The sequence below is a fragment of the Cupressus sempervirens genome, chromosome 7 (assembly GCF_028749045.1).
Source record: "Cupressus sempervirens isolate cs-2001-9-10 chromosome 7, ASM2874904v1, whole genome shotgun sequence".
Taxonomy (NCBI): Eukaryota; Viridiplantae; Streptophyta; class Pinopsida; order Cupressales; family Cupressaceae; genus Cupressus; species Cupressus sempervirens.
In genome coordinates this window covers 772,950,098-772,964,849 of record NC_143124.1, presented here as the reverse complement: position 1 = coordinate 772,964,849, position 14,752 = coordinate 772,950,098, and the positions used below count along the sequence as shown (strand labels likewise).

The 14,752-nt window shown below is 35.9% G+C and overlaps 1 protein-coding gene across 2 annotated transcripts in view; it reads right to left on the bottom strand.

Annotated features, from left to right (window-relative positions):
- LOC149549601 (uncharacterized) overlaps positions 1-14,752 on the bottom strand; it is a 77,315-nt gene that overhangs the window by 39,689 nt on the left and 22,874 nt on the right. The gene's annotated exons all lie outside the window — the stretch shown is intronic.

Below are 14,752 nucleotides of genomic sequence, written 5' to 3'. Positions count from 1 at the left end.
AAGAACTCAATATTTAGCATATTCATAAAGCTGACATACAGATAATATATGAGAAAACATATGTGAAAATTACACATGCAGAACATATGATTTGGGTATAATTAATGGTAGAGAAGGAGAAAAGAGATTCATGAGAAAAACTAGAAAGATGAACAGAATCCACACCAGGTTAAAAGACATGCTGCATTGATACGTAATCCTCAGAAAGGAAAAATATTAGAGGGTGCTAATATATAAATAGGAAGATTAGACAATGAAATTAGATGTAATCCAAGTGAGGCCATGAATATTTCACACAAAATAAGCAAAATTTACATCAGAAGCATATACTATGGCACATAATTAGACAGGACTCCCTAAGGAGGGGGGTATAGAGAAAACATATTAGCAAATTAATTCACTGTCTTTTAAAATAGTCTGTCTTTCTCTTGGGAAGATGCAGTGCATAGAATGAAACAAATATGTGAGATTACAAAGAATATGACACACACATAGGATACATATCTATTACTTCAGACCTCACCATATTGATGCATATACATCCAGGTCCATATCATAAAACAGTTGACTCTCACAAAAATTGAATATTTCTCATCAAAACATTAAGAAAATATCATTTATTACCCCCTTTCCTTTGGTCTTGCTACAAGTATTAACTTCCACTTCAAAATTTATATTCACAACAATTTTTTTATTTTTTGGGCTCAATTCCCTGTTTGATCAAAGGTCAATTTCAATACAAAATTTGTTACATCAAACTTCCTTTAAAGTTAGGGTTCATAATTTTTCTATTTTTCTCAATAGAAATTAACTTTTAGTTTTCTAATTCAATAGGAAAATGTAATGTCCCCTAGTGCGACTTCAATTAATTTATTTCATTTTTCTGATTGCAGACCAGTTGCGCATATTTTCTTCATATTTCTGAATGATATTTTCTCAAAGTTAAATATATAGATAGATAGATAGATAGATAGATAGATAGATAGTGTTTTTATTAAGAGTCGTGTCTTTTCATAAATTATATTATATTGATAATATAATAATATTATAACATGTATTATATTAATAATATATCAATTATGTTTATTATTATAATATTAATATTATTATATATAATGCATAATATATATATATATATAGATTATTAATCTAAAATTAAATATTATATTTTATTGCCTAATATGATATCTAATTCTCATATTAATACACTATTATAATATGACAATAAATTATACTATATCATTATTAATATTATATTTTTACTATTTATTAATTATATGAATCTTATTGATGGGGATATCACAATCATCCCCTCTCAGATTTGCTTGTCCTCGAGCAAAAACCATTTATACATGACTACTTGTAGATCCATCATGTGAAGCATATAATTGAATGCAAGAGTATCATAATGTATGAAAACACAAAGCATACACGAAGAAGACATATGAATGCATGAAAACACGAAGCGACACATGAATGCATGAAAACACGAAGCAAACAAGATGTAGACACATAATAAATGGTTCCTGAATAATGCCTTATAGTCACTAGAGTCAAGAAGATTACAAATTTTACTTCTTCAATAGAATCCTACAACCACAAGTGATCGTTAGTATATATGTGTATGTATAAGTTTCAAGAAAATGTGAGACAAATATAATTTATTCCAAGCCAATCCCATACTTCCACACGAGGTGGCTTACTTAGGGGGATGCTTTTTTTGTTTTGCACTTATTATCATTCTTTAGTCAAGAAGAATACTTGGGATGTAAACAAGTTCCTTAGGTACCAAACTCATCGGTATTTCTCGGAATCTTCAAGGTTTCTATGGATTGAAGCCCACGATCCCATCTCGTAATGACCTCAAGGCAACTTGATCCCATCCTAGTCAAACCTCAAGGCAACTATAGGGATGTTGGTCCTACTCATCTCAAACTAACCGATTGATTGGACTAGCCTGAATACACCCTTGTTCTTTCTCCTGAGGCTACCTTTATAGGTAAGTAATAAACTATATGTGAATTAAAAAGGTCATGATACTGAATTAGGAAGCATGTGGGGATATAGTAGGGTGTTTATAACCAAGCATCAATAGCCTTCCTCAAGGTTTTTGTGGATCCAAGTCTTAAATCCCATGTTTGAGTGACCTCAAGGCAACTTGATCCCATCTTGGTTAATCCTCAAGGCATCTTACAGGGACGCTGATCCTTACCCATCTCGGACTGACCTATCAGTTGGATGAAACAAACCTACACTATATCTTGTTCTTCTAATTGAGCATTATAATTGTTAGCACCCTATATGGACATGGTTTTAAAACTTGTAATTTGTGTTTTCGAACCACTTTGAACCTTAGTTCAAAGTAGTTCGAAATGGTTCAGTGGTTCAAATGATCCATCCTGCAGGTTCAATACAAGCAAAATTCAAACTCATGGTTCAAAGTGCAGAATGGTCGACTCAAAAAAGTTCACAATTCATGATCAGTTTTTGTCATTTCAGTAATTTCAAAGGTTCAATGAGTTTGATGTTTCAAAGGTTCAACAGTTCGAACTTCAAGTGCAGAGTCTTGAACCACATCGAACTGAAGTTCGAAGCAGTTCAAATTAGTTCAAAACAGTTCAATTTGAGCATGCAGGTTTAATGATCTACTTTGAGAGGTTCACATCTATGATTCAGTGGCTTGGTTTCAGTGGTTCAATGGTTCAGTATACATAGGAAGTTTCACAGATTCAGAATTCAGTTTAGGGGTTTGGTAATCTCAGTATTATAGATGATTTTGGTGGTCTCCAAATGCAATGTTCAGTTTTGTTCAATATTTTGGGCTCATTGGTTCAAAGCGGCTGTGATAATTTAGTTCAACCAAGCAGACGTTATACATGTTCACAAATCATGTTTGACAAATCAATTTGAGCCTTCTCCTACGTCGAAATGTTAAATAAGAAAGTTGTGAAAATAACAATGATCATTCGGCCATAGAGATATAAAAGCTCATCAGCTTGTAATAAACATTCAGTGATCTTGAAAGAGCACGGAAAGCTTGGTTTCCATTATAACCCAATACGAGTTTGAAGTTGACGCATTAAAAGTGTAAGAACAAGATGGTTTTGGTTCATTTAAGAGCTATACATGGGTTTTGAAAGAGATGGTTGTCAATATATCCATACTCATGCACATCGATAGCCACATACTAACATTAATAAAAAAAATCCGAGCACAAGTAGTGAGAAAGAAGATAGCTAAGAAAGCATGCGTGCGTATCTCTATGATACCGAAGCATTGGATACGCTAAAAGTGAAAGCTCGAGCTCGAGCGGTAATCATATGGGCTCAGCTCCCTTATAAGAAGAAATGACCTCCAATTCGGGTGTATAATTGCCATTCATTCTCGGCTCGAGCTACTTCAGTGTCGACATTGCATGAGAAATGACCGATAGAATGCACAAGAGGTATATGCGATGGAAGTGGAAAGTCACGATCCTGGTGCTTTGCACAATAATATCTTAATGTGCACTCATCACCAAACCCGAGCCCAAACATCAGTAAGGTACAAATCACCTATCATTGTTATCATTTTCAATAATGGTGGTGTCTATGGTGGAGATAGAAGAAATGTAGAAGATATTGAAGGGCCATACAAAGATGATCCCGCACCAACTTCATTTGTTCCAGGAGCAGCATACCATACTGTGATGGAAGCTTTTGGTGGAAAAGGCTATCTAGTTGGCACCCCTCACGAGCTTCAGTCTGCTCTAGATGAGGCTTTCATGAAAAGAAAACCAGCTGTCATCAATGTTACAATAGATCCTTATGCAGGTGTTGAAAGTGGAAAGATGCTGTAAAATATTTGGTGAGATGATAACACTAGTGCCATAGGTAATCAGTGTTTTGAATCCATACATGGTAGTGAATACATTAAAGACCCATGTAAACTGGTTGACAAGATGGGTCACAAATATGTCGTGCAGAGTACTCATACCCGCCGAGTCTAAAGCTCTTCATAATGCAATATCAAGCAATTTAGTAACATTTGAATGTTTATCATGAATACTGAAAGAGAGAAACCCGATCTCTATAAATGTCATAGACAGAGCGCATGGCACATTGATCTTTATAATGTTCAGAATTAAATAGTGACAGGTGTCTAAGCAAAAGTTTGGAAAGGAGCAAATGAAATTATAATGTTTTATTAAACATTATAATTATCAGGATTATTAAAAATTCAGGGTTACAAACATATCTCCTGCATAATCTTTCCAAGTGTCCTTAGACCTCTATTCAGAATATGAAAGATTATGTATTATACTATAACTTTAATGACATATGTCATTAGAAGTTGCTATTTAACATTCAATTTGGGAACCAAGCATTACAACTACGGGAGACTGGAAATATTAAAAAGGTAAAGGAAAATCAACCACCATCCAAGAATCACTTACTTGAACTGACAAATGTCATCGGAAAAGGAAGGTTAAAGGGATTGAAAGAAAATTTTCAGAATTCTATAAAAGGAGGAAAACAAAACATTAGAGGGGTTCCATTCTTTTCTTTCTTCGGGACTGCAGACTATGCGCTACAGTAGAGAGGGAAAATTTTCCAGTTTATTCCATTTTCTTGAGAGACTGTGAGAGGCAGAGCATGGGCTAATTTTCTTTTTTCTGAACTGTGTGTCAAAGATGGGAATAAGATTTTGATTGTTAATGTAATATTGAAAAGAGTTTCAGTTTTTCTTTAGATAGTGGTTTTGGTTGTAATGTGTAAAAGAGTCTTTGTGGTCTTTTACATTCAGGGAAGGGAGATTGGAGGTTAATCACATCAGAACTTTGATTATGATGTATTTTCCTTCCACCGATCATGATCTTTGCGTCATTTTCAGTTTTCTCTGAAACACATTCTAATGTCACTGCTTTCTTGTTACACTATCATTTCAAAATATCTTTTAAAGCCCTGATTTTTAATTCTCTCAAGAGGACGGAAGATATATTTATGTTTTCATTATGTAATGCAGCATACAGCAAATGAACCTTGTGTCATCTGCTGCTCTTTGTTTTTCTTTCCTTTTCAGCTTTTAAGTTTCCGCATCTACACTGTGTTTACGGTTAGATGCTTGTAATCCTTTCGTGCTTTCTAGTTAAAAACATCCATAATTAATTTGTTGTATATCTTACATGCGGAGCTGAACCCGATAAAATTCAGAGGAAGGTTATCAATCCAATGATAACCTATCCAACTGTTAGTGCTGATTAGTCTTCTCACTTGGGCATTCAAGGTTATGTTCGCATGCACTTTCTTGGAGGACAATCTGTTCACTAACAATAATGAGTATGATGTTATGCACCAAATTAATATTATTGACAGAGGGTGTGTGGGACACTTACCTCAATATTTCCAAGTCAAATCAATGGTTAGAACATCTGCTATGTATGCATGTTCTGATGTTCATCTGGTGAAGATAATTATTGGTATAGGAATTCCCTTAAAACCTGTTGATGGCAAAGTTGCAAACACAGCAAACTACACCACAACAATTTTACTTGAATAGTATCGGTCGCTCCTTGAAGTGTGTTTATCTTTGTTTCCACTATTTGATATAGCTGTGGATTGTTTATAAAACTACTCTTGGAAACCAATTTCTTCAAAACTAAATTTTCAGCAAATCTGAGTCACACTCTCGTCTGAAATTAATGTTTGACAACAGCGAGGATACAAACAGTTTGTCCAAATATTATTCATAAAACTTTCGGATGCTTCTCAATTACTCTCAGTGTTCAAATGTCCAAATGCCAAGGGCTATAAGGGATCACATCTGTTCTTGTCACCACTAGACTTAAGGTAATTGTAATGCACAGGTCACCAATAGAATACACAGTTTTCAGTAACTCTTCAAGCAACCATGCAGCAGTAAATATTAATTTTGTGCTCCTTTTCAATTGTTAAAATGTATTATATAGGAAGTGTTTCCAAGATTTCTGAACATGAGTCTGCAGAAACAAACAGCCAAGACTTCAATGGTAACCTTCTACAAATCTCAATACAAGACGACCCCGATAATCTTCAGCAGTTCCAACTTGGAAATGTTTTTGAGATCTTTTGCTGCTTAAAGGTCCCAACTCTTTCTAGATGCTAACTGGTAAATCCCACACCGTCAAGGCTCACGCACTAGAACCATGTAGCTCTGTAGAGGCCAACTCACACTTGCAAGATGTTGCAGCAACTGTGTTTTTTAAAGTCCATGTACCAATTTTTTTCCAGCACTCATCATAGACACGCAACACTATATTCCAGCATACCTCACAATCTCCTTATTTTCAGACTTTCGACATGGAGTAACTTCCTTTCAGTTCTGTGTATATTTGTCATAATAATGCTTCGCTAGGTAAATGCAAATGTCTCCAAAAATCTTTCCAACGTTCTGCGCTAAAGCGATAGGAACAAAAGGAAATATGAAGATGTGTCTACCACGACTATCAAAAACGATAATTTTTTAGGCCTAATACAATAGCTGTTGTCCAACATCCTCAAACATTTATTTATGAGATATGCTTTCTGGATTTGATTGTGTAGAGTTTTTTTATCATCAACGTTTCGGATCATACTACATGATCCATCATCAGGATGCAGGAGAAGAACATAAAATGATAGATTGCAGATCTAGCACACCACAAAAAATATAACAAAGGGGGAGGGGGGCTGAGGAGAGAGACAAGAAGGTACAAGGGTGACAAGACCAGACACCAACCTAAACAAGAAACAAATAAATACCAGCTTATAAACAAATTTAATAAAATAATATTATTAATAACAAATAATAAATAATTAAACAATAAAAATAATAGGACAATAAAACAATAAAAAGAAGAAGACCATAAAGAATTGAATGTCTACAAAAGTAAAAATAACACGAGTCTATTAATGAAATCTAAAAATAGGAACTTATGCAGATAAGAGTTATAAAAATAAAAATATAAAATACAAAATAAACAAACTAAATTAATTAATTAATTAATTAAATAAAAATGTGTATCTGATTCTATATAAATAGAAAGACTCACACGTAAGAAAAAATAAACATAAATAAATACATAAATAAAGAAACTAACAAAAAGAAAGAAAAAGAAAAAGAGAGAGAAAAATAAATAAACTAAAATAAAAATTTATAAGCTGGTATTTATTTGTTTCTTGTTTAGGTTGGTGTCTGGTCTTGTCACCCTTGTACCTTCTTTTCTCTCTCCTCAGCCCCCCTCCCCCTTTGTTATATTTTTTGTGGTGTGCTAGATCTGCAATATATCATTTTATGTTCTTCTCCTGCATCCTGATGATGGATCATGTAGTATGATCCGAAATTGATGATAAAAAAACTCTACACAATCAAATCTAGGAAGCATATCTCATTCTCATGGATTGTGGAAATCTAATAGATCTTACTTTTATTTATACCAATAGTTTTGGCAGAGTTTATTTGATCTTAATACCGTTTGCTATTGGAGGATAATCAAGTCCCATTCAAAATTTATAACCCGATAAATTTCCTTTCACAGCAAAGTATCAATTTTCAAAACAACTTTTGTATCCCCGAAAGCTTTTGAAGAGACCAAAGTTTTCTTGAAATAACATATCCAGATGAGCTATTGCAACCTTGCAGATATTCAACATTATAAAATATGATCTTGGTGTCTAATGTTTTCTTTCAGTATTATAACACTGACCCAAGCATTAAAATGTCCTCAACAATAATATGAGTGATTTTGGCACCACACAATAATTAAATCACACAAATATTTGACTTAATATACTCGCCTAATGCTTCAAATATTTTTATAATGGTGGCACAACCATATGGTTAGATATTTTGGAGCCTGCAATAGCCCAGATTGACGCCAATATATTGCCTCTCACATTCACAACAAAAGAATTAGTAATATCTGCAAATCTTTGAGTGCATATGGCCAACTATATCTCTAGCTCAAAATTCATGGTAAAATGTAAATAAATTATTAATCCTCTCTACCAATTCCTCTGAGAAAATCAAATGACTAAGGCTTCTAAATATTGTATATTTGTCATTATTTGATTATTTATCATGAAATAACCAGACCGCTGTAACCATTGTTTCTATAGAACGATATATATATTCTGATATTTGTGAAACAACTTCTCTGTAAAAATGTTTCTGATAATACCCAGCAGGATGGCAAGTTCGATGCTCTGATACCACTTGTAATGTCCCCTATTGGGACTTCAATTAATTTATTTCATTTTTCTGATTCCAAATCAATTACACATATTTTCTTCATATTTTTGAAGGATATTTTCTCAAGGTTAAAACTATATATATATAAACAGTCATGTCTTTTCATAAATTCTATTACATTATAATAATTATATTATATTGATAATGTAATAATATTATAACATTTATAACCATCGATCCCGACTAAGCCTACATCCATGCGAATGTATTTGTGATCGCAACTAGCCTGATACCTACGATCACAACTAAGCCTACAACCATGCATAATCGAAGGCGTGAGGTAATCACGACTATTCCCATGTCCATTCCTCTGCCCGCGCCCTGCAACCATGGCCATCGCGACTAGCCTCCCACGAACACCTTTCTTCTTCGTCTTTCATGTTGTTTCATTTCGTGTTTCATGTTCAGCTGTTGGTTATCTGTCTGTGCGTGTATCCATGACCGATGTTCATGTCTCCTGTTGCTGAGGGTTTTGATTTTGTCTTTCTTCCTGCCGCAGCCGAAGGTAGTGGTCATTTTCTGCTAGGATTGAGCGTTTTACTGGTGTATTCTGACTGGTATATTCTTCTTGGTGTGATCTCCTGTCGACTTCATTGCCTCCACCTGGTGTTTTGCCGCCAGTTTTACTATGCATCCGGTTGGCCATAGGGTTTTTATATGGCTCCAAATAATGCCTGTAGGTGATAATCAAACCATCACATACCAGCGCTTATGTGATCGGGTTTTGAAGCTAGAAAATGATAACACCTTGCTGAAAGAACAAGTGTCTAAATTGAAAGCTGAAATTGCGAACCTCAAACAATTCACAGAATCGAACACCATGAAGATTCAACATTTTTCAGATACTTTCATCTCTGAAACAGCTAGATTAAAATCCAACATAGATGCTATCATTGAACAGTTGGATGGGATTGACAAAATCAAAGAACAACAGTCCTTGATGGCAACCATACACTCTTCTCTGATTGCGGAGACGGAACAGAAGGTGAAATCATGGTCTTCACTTTGCACTAATATTGATACTACTACCTCGAGACTGAGTATAGACAAGATTGTTCAGGGTAAGATTGATGACGAGCTGGTACGGCGGGCATGTGAGCTCAACTTGCATGTTCGTGGTCTTACACCCACTTCTGACCCTATTGTTGTTGGACATTCCTTTCTTTCTGATCAACTTGGCATCTCAGACATTACCTTGAATAGATGCTGGTTTGGTACAGGGGACATCCTTTTTATCAAATTCTTCTCTTTTCTAGATAGGCTTCACACCCTTAGAGCGAAGAGAAAGTTATTTTCTCTCCCCTATAAAATTTATTTGGACGAAGATCTTACTAACGCACAAGTTACACAACTCAAACAGGCTCGAGCAATTGTGGCAAAGGCTAGTCGTGCTGGGAAATGGGTTGTTATTAGGAATCTTAGAGCGGTGGTTCATGATTCTCCTCCTACTAGTTGGGTAGAGAGGACAACCTCCAAATCGGCATGACGGTCCTGACAGCAGTCTAACAAGAGGAGACCTCCTCTTCTTGTCAATTATTGGAATGGTAATGGCTCTTTATGGTCATTACCAAGACTTTTTCAGGATGCGATGGGGTCCTCAAATATTTTGGCAGTTACTAAGACTCACGAGAGCCCTATGCGCCCTCTTCTAGGTTATCTTGGTTATCAGTGGTTGTCAGTTTGCACGGATGAGGTCCGGACTTCTCGTGGGGCCCATGGGTTTGGAGGTGTTGCTTGTTTGGTTCAAGATGATATCTTCAGTACTACTTCAGTTGTCACTCTAACGCCTATGCCAGATTTGTGTGGGTCCGGATTGGTCGGCGAAAATATCGACAGAGATATTTTTATTGTTGTTTGTTATTTTCCACCGACCTCCTCTCCTTATGCCATTCATGATCCGAGGAATGGAGATACCTATTGTGACCTTCAAGAGAGTATTTCACAATTCGAGGCTTTGGGTGATATTATTATTCTCGAAGACTTCAAGGCTCGAACCAAAGATCTTTAGATTTCTTTACATGATCATGGCTTTGATTCGAACTGCACTTTTGAGTTAGATCCAACTACTATGGGCCTATAGCACACCTCAAAGGATGTTCTTGGACCGCTCTCAATTTATGGCCGTCACCTCCTCCAGCTCTGTGAGTCTTCTGGGTTGTTGATTCTGAATAGTTTATCCTTCCTGGATCAGACCTTTTTACCTGTTGGCCGCATTGTGGTGGTGTGAGTGTTGTGGACTATGTCATTTCCTCTCGTTCCTTCATTTCTTCCACTCGCAGTTTCACCATTTCTCATCTCCCCTTAGTGGATCATGCTCTTCTTAGCATTTCTGTTTGAGTTTTACCCCATCTGTCCCCACCTTCACTCAGCTTGGCTAGTACTGTTTCCCTCCCTACCCGCTTTCATTACCCTGAGAGTGATGGTGAGCTTTTTGTGTATCACCTTAGGAGATGTCTAACACCTGCTAGCTTTAATGAGTCACTTGCTGCCTCTGATATTTTTGATTTGCTTGCCTCTAGCATTTGGGATTCTACTCTCCTTTCTATTCCCCACCATTCCCCTCCCTCTCTTAGAGCTAAGCGTCGAAATACATGTCCTATAAATAAATGGTTTGATGCTGAACCCCAGAAAAACCTTAAAACCAAAAGACATGTTGAGAAGAACGGTATGCCAGATGACATGTTGTCCTACCATAAATGGTCATCCGATACTTCTACCAGGTCTCGATGGTGGTACGCTCAGGCCTCCTCTCTGTTGGGTTCAATCGGAATTGACATTGATTGTCTTCCTCCTTATCAGTTTTCACTAGATGCCCTGCTCATCTTCTCCCCTCATGTCAGGAGTTGAATGAGCATGTCAAATAGGGTATTTATAGACAATACATTACCACTACCTGGAGTAATCTCCTAGGGGATCTGCAACCTAGGATAACCTTCTATGCTGAGCATTTTCTTGAGATTCAGGATGATATTGTTGTTCGCCCTACTTATCTCTATCGGTGCTGGAATCGTGCCTTATGGTTTTCTCTAGGCTCATTTAGAGTTGGTTCTCATCGCCTCAAGATTCGGATTGACCACCATATGGATCAGGTTGATAGGTTATGTCAGCTATGTACTTTGGCGGAGGTTGAGACTGAGATCCACTTCTTATTTCGTTGTCCTCTTTACTATGAGATCAAAGGGAGATTTTATTGCCTTTTTAGAGAATGTTCTTCTCTTTCGATGTTCTCTATATTGATCAACGGTGTCTGGCACTTTTTCTTCAGGAGGCCACCCATCTTCAAGAGATTACCCTGCAATCTTTTATTCCTCAGGGGTGTACTTCTAATCAACTCATTACCACCTTTTTCTCTCCCTTGTCTCCTCCACGGGGTCTGAAAAGGCCTTTCAGTACTTCTCATTCCAGATCAATCAAACATTGTACCAGTCTCTCCAGGCAACGATAGTCCTATAGTGGTTTTTCACGGCATTCTAAGGCTGTGGATCATTCTCGGGTGTACCTCTCTATTACTGATTTCTTCGTGGCAAGGAAGGACCCTTAGTCTTTACCTTGTCTTCTTTCTTGTTTGTCTCTTGCTTTTGTTTCTTCTCAGTCATCGTTTGGTGCTTCTACTTTGGCCGGCTCTTCTGTTTGTATGCTCAGTCCCATAAACCGGTTTGGTTTTTTGTGGACATTAATATTATTATCTTATCTTATCTTATCTTATTATATTAATAATATATCAATTATATTTATTATTATAATATTAATATTATTACATATAATGCATAGTATATATATTTAGATTTTTAATCTAAATATTATATTTTATCGCTTAATATGATATTTAATTCTCATATTAATACACTATTATAATATGATAATGAATTATACTATATCATTATTAATATTATATTTTTTATTATTTATTTAATTATATGGATCTTATAGATGGGGATAGCACAGAAAATTAACAAGTTCATAACCAAAATACACTGTGAGTTGAGGGAGAAATTAAAATTTAGGGAAAATTAATCAGAAACGATTTCAGAAATGAAAGATGTTCTGTACGAAGAATCTGAACAAAAACATAATTGAGAAAATGGCATATTAGCATTCACTGGAAGCATATCAACGTGATCTCAGTCAATCTTTAATAAATTTGAAGCAATCTTATTCTTTTTTTATAATACTTAGCTTGGCTAGACAATTTTTATCTTAAATTTCTTCCATCTGGTATCTATGAAATTATTGTGCAATACTGATAAGAAACCTTTAACATTTTGCTTTAGCTTATTAGATATCATTTATAACTAGACCAAACAGGATCCAGTAAAACATAGGCACATGTCCACATGCATGGAGTGGACATTCCCCATGTTCCAAATAAATGGGACAAATCCATAGGAACAAATAGGATGTGTCCCCTAATGATCCAAAACCCAGTAATGATCCAAAACCCAGGAGGCATCATGCAAGATCCTTGCTATGTCTCTTGTGGATGGTGAACAACTAGGGGACACTCAAGTCACATACCAGCAAAAGGTGCCTACAAGGACACTGCTAGAACATCCCCAATGTTGCTGTGGACGTGAAATTCAATATTTTACCTTGCTAACCAGAAATTTCGAAGGATTTCTTCTTCAATGAGCACAACATATTATTTATATGTCTAGGAAATTATGATTTTCTACATTACTAGGTCCTTCACTTTTTCCCGACAAATTGCACAAATATGGTTCATGTCAAGATGCTGGGGCAAGATGCCCTGGGGTTTGCCCAGGGTTCACCTCGGGCTCCCCAGGTAGTGTACCTGGGGTGGCCAATCCAAACCTTGGGTGAACCCCATGACTCCTGACAGAAAAACAAACAAAAATCTGATGACTGTTGATATTTCAGTGTCCACCAAATTCATGGTAATCCAAGCCAAACCCTGGGAAAACTCCAAATCTCCTGACAGAATTCTGAACAAGCTGACTGTTGAACTGTTGGTGTCCATTGAATTCACACCAGCCATGAACTTTTTCACCAAGCACGTCGTTAGCAACTATAAAGGATTTTTTTCTTTTGTGTTTAGCAGCTTCTCTTAAGCACTGGTCTACTTTACTTTTTATACTTTTAGGCTGTTCCATTCACTTCTCTTTTCTTCCCCAAGATTTTTAGCTCTTAACATTTTTTCAAAACTATCATTATAAAATCTCTGACAGTTCTACTTGAGCCAAATGTGTAACCTTTTTTGTGTTCCCTTATGTTGATGTATTTCCCTATTTTTCAGAAAAAACTGTAAGGTATAAGCTTTATTGCACTAATGAGTTGTGGCACAAATGAAAATGTGCAAACAGGAATTTCAATATATAACACTAGGTGTGGAAGCTGTTCACTATTTTGTGAGCTAGAAGAGATATGACATACAAAAACTATTGTTGTCAATGCACAAAAGAACTTACTAGGTCAATTTGATAAATATGGAGAGGATATCAAAAAATTGACGAGTTAATGTTAATCCATATAAATGCGGTATTATGGGTAAATTGTATCATATATTTAAAACATTTAGTAGAATATGTTAATACAATTTTAGTAAAGAAAATTATATTTAAATTTACATATATATATACATACATACATACACACACATATATATAAAGAGATGGTGAGAGGTAGGGAGAGAGAGGGAGGGAGGGATACAAAGTTCAAACACACATAATGTAGAAATGAGCAAATTCGGTGAAAAAGGTGCTTCCTGTGCAATAAGGGGCAAAAAGAAGAAGGAACTAAGGAAGGGAGATGAAGAAGTAGAACAAGAAGCAAAACCCGCTCCAGGAGAGGACAGCAAAACTAAGTTCTAACCACTAACAGAATTGATATCAAGGCAAAGAAAGAGAGCAGAAGATTCCCATTTGGCAATGTGACTATAGAAGTTGACATAGAAGTTCCAGATATCCACATTTTGGATAAATTTCTGAATTTGAAGGTGGAAAGTGTTATGTTGCTTTTTCCCATGCCCTCGTTTTTGCCCTAAATAACAATTCCAACATAATCCATAAAATAGATTTTTCCTACTAGGGTTAGGAATATTAATACAATCATATGATATAGCTACACTCATTGTTAGCGTTCCTTTGTAAAGTCCCCAAGTTGGGGTTTATCATCTCATAACCAATCATAAATTAGTCTTGCTAGGAAACTCAAGAGCACCCCACTAAACTACCCAGTGCAGCTAAGCCCAAGAACACATAACATTCACATCATGGCAACTTTCCCTTATGCCACAAGTGGCAAGAGCATCCAACTATGACCAGTTCCATCCCTTGGGGCATCCCACAAGCTGCATGAATGTCCAGCTATGACCAAGTCCATCCCCAGAGGAGCCATTAAACCACATCTCTCTATCTTAATTCCTCCAACTCATATGTGATTAATTACTGAATTTATACATGCATGTATGTAAACACATGAATTTTGAATATATATATATGTGAACACGTGATTTAAGTATTAACCCTATTGCAATCAATAACTAGTA